Below are 7516 nucleotides of genomic sequence, written 5' to 3'. Positions count from 1 at the left end.
CACTCTAGAAATGCAAAACCAACATAATACGTCTTCTCAGCCGATGTAACACCAATAATTTCCAACAACGGAAGCTTGTACTTGTTGGTCTTATCTGTTGAATCAATTATAATCACGGTGGGAAACGTATTGAACAATTTAATGGAGTCGGGATGAGTCCAATAAATATCTCTTAGCGTAACTCCATCATCACTTCGTCGGTGCCTACAAACATAATCGTTTTTATCTAGAAGTTTCATGAGGTGTTGCATCTTGGTTCGATCCCCCATAAGCGCTAGTTTTGATTGACGACACCTATTATATACCTACTTGATATTTGTTGTATTCCCTGGTCTTTTTCGCTTCAAGGTTGCAATAATGTTTTTGGGTGGTATTAAGCTCAAAGTCATGTCAGAAACACATGTCTTCTCATCCGAAAGAAGCCAACATGCAATTGGATGACCAACCAACTTTTAACTTAGATCATAGTTGTGTAAACCATATATCACATTAAATCTCCATTTGTTATTTGCCAAATGATAACCACACAACTTAAACAGGCATTCACATTTTCTTGAACCGGTGTCGTTGCATTTCAATTTTTGGATACGACAGATATATTTCCCACTTATTTTGCATTTCAAAGTCACAAATGCATTTCTTCTAGACGTACCAATATCGGACCTTCCAATCACATAACCAAATCCTAGCTTTGTTGTCTCTAGGCGAATCCAATGCAACATGTTATAAAGTAATTCAAACTTTTCGCCATTTTCAAAATGCTCTCGAATATCTATCACCTTTGTTATGATAGTAGATACAAGTGGTGAAATAACCTGAGATAATTGAGCTTTGGGAATGTTATCCAGATGCACCATACCTAATGTAATAGACAACATAATCATCAGTTCTACAGGAAAATAAACACAGACAGAAAACCAGAAATGTACTTCCAATTTTGTTCAACTGCAAATTGGAAATATATCTCCGGTTATCGCGTGAACTGTTTTTAAATTCAAAAACAACATAATGTATGGAATGGGGATTGAATATAAAAAACTTTACCTTAAATTGCACTTCCTTGAGCTCCTTTTGATATGATGAACCACAAAAATGAAGATTTAGAGTGAAAAAATGAATTGAGTACGGGAAGGATTTTGAGTGACTTTAAAGAAATATGAAGAAATGGTGTGATCAAAAGGTGACCATGATGATTATTGTTTTAGGCTATATATAGTTGTCATAATACCAGAAGTATACTTCCGGTAATATATAAAATCACAAGGTGTTAGAATTATTCGCTCTACTAACCGGGGGTATATCTCCGGTTCTAAATCAGAGATATATATCCGGTATGGTTTTTGACATTTTGAGGGGCCAAACCCAATTTAGCCTATTTGTGCCAAATGTGGTGCGTACTAGAAATATATTTCCGGTTTTTACAGGGGCAGAAACGGACTTGCACAAGGTCTTTCTTAGGACCATGGGTGGACTAAGAATTACCCTTAAATTCTAAGAGAAGGCATTTAAGGGAAATCATACTCTTCTTCTTGTATTTTAGTTGGATAGTTGATAACATATTTTCAACAACTTTGACTTGTTCAAATTTCAGCGATGTTTCGCTCGAAGCTATATGAGACGAGTTTGACTTTGGGCAATTTCAATTATGGTTCACTCCAAGCGTGAATACTAGCACAAAGAAACCAGAACTTGTTATTCAAACAGAATTTTGCAATTTCAGATTCACTCATTCGGAGGAATTTTCCATCAAATCCATCAATGTCTTCCAAATTTGAATCAAGATCTAGTTCTGGTCCAAACCAGAGGATGTACAACTTGTTCTTGAGGTTTCTGCCCTACAAATGTTGGACATTTTATTCCCAATCTCGATAGGACTCTTAGTTCAGAAGCTGGAATTGTTGTTTTTGGAGAAGATGAGAGGTTTCAACACAGGGAACAGGTAGAGTCAATGCTAAATGTAATCAGAGAATGCAAAATTGCTATAGTTGTATTTTCAAGAAGTTATGCTTATTCAAGCTCGTGTATTAAAGAATTGGAGAAAATAACCGAATGTGCAAAGGTTCATGCATAAAAATAGTATATCTCATATAATAATTAATATAGTTTTAAAAAAACCTAATTTAGTAGTAGTGCAACCTATTGCTATTATTTAATTAATTATAATATTACTTCATTACAATTACAAGTACTATCATTATTATTTATACTTTTATTTATTTATATGAATTAATAAACTAAATCAATTATTCATAAAACTAATAAAATACGATCCCCCGCAACTGCGATCGGGAGGAGGATGGATCCACTTGATGCCAGAACTCTCCCCCGAACCGGACTAAACCGGTGGTATAAAGCCAAAAATAAAACCAATAAAATATATTTTTAGATTTTCTTCGTTTTAAACAAAAGACATCATAGAGTAGCAGAATACCAAAATATTTAAAAGTGTGAAGTCCCATTTTAGTCCCTCACAAAAACTGTAGAGGTCGATTTAGTCCTGAGAAAAAAAAGTCCATATTAAATCCCTTACAAAATTTAACCGAGCCATATTAGTCCCTCAACTAACATTTTTTTAAAATCGGTTTTTTTTATACTTTTGAACCGTGACTGGAGTGCTAATAAAGACACATTTAAATCCCTCACAAAAAAAGAAAAGTCCAAATTAGTCCCTAAGAAAAAAAAGGTCTATATTTAATCCTTTATAAAATTTAATCAAGCCATGCTAGTCCCTCTTTTAGTATTTTTTTTTTCAAATCAATTTTTTTTTAAATTGTGACTGGACTCCTATTTTACGACTGTTGAATTGATATTATTTATGAAGGGATTGTAGATAAATCATCGCGATACCACGATGTTCTTTTCTTTGTTTGGTTTATTATCAGGCTTATAAGTGGGTGACTATAATTTTTGTTGTTATGTATTCTTGTGTATTAGGTGTCGTTATTGTTTTAGTTGTTAATGATCTTTTAGGAAGATTTAGTTTTAGTACTAAGGTGATTTATGATAATTTCTTTCTTTTGTAAATAATACTTGTGGCAAAAATAATACACATGGTATGTTGGAAGAAAATTAGTTTATACCATATCCCTTAGGTTTTTATGATAACAAAGTATTTAATGAACAATTAGGTACACTAACATATGTTCAAGTGTGCAGGATCATCAGGGGCGGCCCTGAGCACGGGCTCGTAGGGCGGGAGCCCAGGGCCCCATAATTTTAGGGGCACCAATTTTTTTTTACCCCTATATATATTAAAAGAGAATTTTCTATTACAAAAATACTTACTAAAAATATTTTTTTAAAAAAAATACTGGTTAACAAAATTATAGGGGCACCACTTAATAAAATAATGTAATTTGTCATAAATAAAATATAGAGTAGAATAAAATCAATTAATATATCCAACATTTTAGCAACTAAAGAGTTTAATTGAGACACTAAAATTAAAACAATGATATAAAAAATATTTTATATTATTGATTTCAAAATTAAGAGTGAAACATTACTTCAACTAACTAAACAAGATAATGATCCCTAAAATAAGAGTGAAGTCGAATCTTTAGAATCTCATGAAATTGGAAACTTTGAATTTTTAGTAGCTATGATTATTTGGTTTGAATTATTAACTGTTGTTAATGAAATTAGAAAAAGTTTGCAAAAAAAAAGACATGTGTATTGATGTGGCTATAGAACTGGCAAAATGTTTGATCAAGTATTTGAAAAAATATAGAGAATCTGGATTTGTAAATGCTAAGGCTAGTGCTGAAAAGATTGAGAATGAAATAGAGATTGAATGTGTGTTTATTCAAAAACGTCAAATTAGTAGAAAACAACACTATGATGAAAATTAATCTCAACCCACACAACTGAATCTTGAGTCTACTAAAAAGTCTTTTCAAAATCATTATTTCTTATATATTGTAGATCAAACAATTGGTTCACTTGATAGAAGATTTGAGCAGTATAGCACATATGCAAATATTTTTGGGATTCTTGTTTAGTATAGAAAGGCCTAGATCATTATTTGATAGGAACTTGAAAGCATGTTGAAAACATCTTGAAACTTGTTTAAAACATGACGATTCTCTTGATCTTGATGGTGAAATTTTATTTGAGGAATTGAAATTTATTAGAGAAGTTTTAACAGTTGAATCAAAATCAAGCTATATGATGTTGAGTTCTTTAGAGACTTTTAATTGTTTTCCTAATGCACACATAAATTATAGAGTAATATTGACTATTTCCATCGGTATTGCATCTGCTGAAAAAATGTTACTAAATTAAAATTATTAACATCTTATTTGAGGTCAACTATGTCACAAGATAAATTAAATAGTCTTGCGTTGATTTCAATTAAAAATAATTTTTTGAAGAACCTTGATTATGAAAAAAATTATTAACGATTTTGCAACAAAAAATGCTAAGACGGTGATATTTAAATAATTTTAAAGGTTTGGTCAATTTTTTTATAGGAAAAAAGACGAGATCAAGAAGAAGAAGAAAAATATGTCTCTTTATAGTGGTTTATATTATGATGTAGTATAAACATTTATTCAAAGACCTATATTTCTATTCTTTTTGCACAATATCAAATGAAAATGTGTTTTTATCCAATTATTTTTTTATCCTTATGTATTTATTGTTAAAAAATTATAGGGGCACCACTCTTTTGATTCGCCCAAGGCACCTAAATTCCAAGGACCGACCCTGAGGATCATTAGTAAAAGAATTTATCGGACTCTGACTCTGATAGGAACATATGAAGAGAAGCTTGAGACTCAGATTCTAAAAGATCAGAATATGATTACTCAAATTTTGAATGATAATATTTTAATGTCTCACATCTAGGGAACCCAGCTTCTGGTGGAAACTTAGACTCTGAAGACCATGTGCAAAGGAACTCAACCTCTGACCCGTACTCAATTTCTAAAACTAGGTTTATCTTGTCAAGTCTAGTCATAGTTTAAAAATACGAAAAAAATCGTTTGAAAAAATATTAAAAGAGGGACTAACATGGCTCAGTTAAATTTTGTAAGAGATTAAACTTAATTTCTAAAACTAGGTTTATCTTGTCAAGTCTAGTCATAGTTTAAAAATACGAAAAAAATCGTTTGAAAAAAATATTAAAAGAGGGACTAACATGGCTCAGTTAAATTTTGTAAGGGATTAAATAGAGACTTTTTTTCTCAGGGACTAATTTGGACCCTCCTTTTTTTGTGAGAGACTAAAATGAGTCTTCACTGGTGGTCCAGCCAAAGTTCAAAAGTAAAAAAAAATCGGTTTAAAAAAAATTAGTAGAGGGACTAACATGACTCAGTTAAATTTTGTAAGAGATTTAATAGAGACTTTTTATTTCTCAGAGACTAACATGACCTCTACAGTTTTTGTGAGGGACTAAAATGAGACTTCACTCTATTTAAAAATGGAAAACGAAAGGTCTCCTTTCTAATTGGGGTACCTCCTTTCCTTCAAGTTGTTCATAGTAAGAAATCACCCAAAAAATCAAAACCCACAAATTATTTCCGTCAGTTCACCCATTACTTTCTTTTTAATGTTGGGTTAAAAATCTCATTCCCTTACTTTTGGAAATTTCATCCTATTACTTACCCACCTTTTCATAATGTAGGTTTCGAGTTATTCTAGAATAGTCACCAATGACTTAGACTTTGATTCAAGAATGACACTATTAAATACCTATAACATGTTATTAAGAACAAAGTAACATTTTGTATGTATCTAAAATATGATTTACTCCAAATTCAGTGTGGAGTCTTCATCATATGTTTAAAAGCCTCTTCATTAATCACTCTTATTCCCTTCATTTCTCTTATTTCTCTTATGCATGTGGATAAGTTGATTTTCTAGCCTTCCATATGATTTCTTTCAACAAATTTCTAGGATACTTATTCCTAAAATTATTATCCAAGTGTCTCGCACGTAATCTTTGTTCAATATAGGTAGTACTAGTAGCTCATTTATTGTAGGTAATACACTCGAGTCCTGACAATACAATTTACAATACAACAATAATAAATTTAGCATAACATAAATAAAAGACATGAATGAAAACTTGTAATACAACATACCTGTTGTTGATCAGAAATGAATGTGTAAGAAAGACACTTGTTCCTACTTCCAAGATGATTAGTCAGAAGTTCCAAAAATCATATCCAACTATCTTTTATTTCCCTATTCACAACAGCAAAATCTATTGGTAGCATCTGATCATTAGGATTTCTACCAATAGCTGCCAAATTTTTTTCCTCACAAAGACCCTTTTAAAAGAATCCATCAAAATCAATGACATGTCAATGGTTTTAAATTGCGGTTGTAGTTGCGGATGTTGCGATTGCGATCATTGCGATGTGCATTGCGATGTGAATTTCTATAGGGAGGTGTTTGAAATATAATGTTGAAAAACGCTTAATGTTAAGTTTTTTAATTACATAAAAGTAAATAGAGTTTTAGGATTCTAATATTTTAATTTTTAATAAAAATATTTGAAGAAACATAATTGAAATTGTCTTATGTGGTTTTTAATACCGCCAAAGGTGTAATTTTAAATTCACACCACAATTGCGATCCGACATAATTGCAACCGTCGTGAATTATGTATCGCGACGGTTCTAACCGTCGTAAACTACTAAAATTAACCGTTGCAACTTGCCAAATTTCTTGTAGTGTTTGGTGATCAAAATAAATTTTGAATATATGAAATGTTCTTGAATCAATTCTAATACATAAATTGATTTTCTCTTTCAATGTAAAATTCAAATATCATAATAGCTTTTGGTTAAAAAGTATAAAGTTAAAGGAGAGTACACTTTTAATAAGAAAAAAAAGAATTTACTTTTTTCTATAAGACCACTCTACTTTTACTTCTACTTAAGGCTCTGTTTAGTAAAACTAACTGATAGCTGATAATGAGTAATTTATAGTTGGTAGTTGATAGCTAATAGCTGGTGATTGATAGCTGATAAGCTAACATGAGTGTTTGATAAATTAGTTGTTTTATTAGCTGATAAATACAAAATGACATAAAAGGACATTTTAATTAATTAGAATAATAATATATTTTGTTAAAATAATAAGGGAAGAAAAAATCACAAGTTAAAAACTACAAGCTCAAATTAAAATAGAAAATGTATTTTGTTGATAATGCCCCGTGAAAAAATAAAATTTTGACATTTGAAAATAAGAATTTTGTGTCTCAAATAAAGACAATTGTTAATTAAAATAAAATATGTATTTTGTTGATAGTGATCCGTCAGTAAATAGACACTTTGACATTTGAAAATAATTTTTTTAATAATTATGAATAATTTTTTAATAATCATAAAATAATTATGTTTTCGGTTGAGTAAATTTTTACGTGTTCCTCTTGTTCTATTAAAAAAGATTTAATTTATTTATGATTAGAAAAATAATAAAAGAAAAAGAAAATTGAGAGAGAAAATATTAAATTGAAAATTATGAAGTGTGTAGAGTGTTTAATAGAGAGAGTGAAAGATATAAT

This window comes from Vicia villosa, linkage group LG5, assembly GCF_029867415.1.
Source record: "Vicia villosa cultivar HV-30 ecotype Madison, WI linkage group LG5, Vvil1.0, whole genome shotgun sequence".
Lineage (NCBI taxonomy): Eukaryota > Viridiplantae > Streptophyta > Magnoliopsida > Fabales > Fabaceae > Vicia > Vicia villosa.
This window is presented reverse-complemented; position numbering follows the sequence as displayed.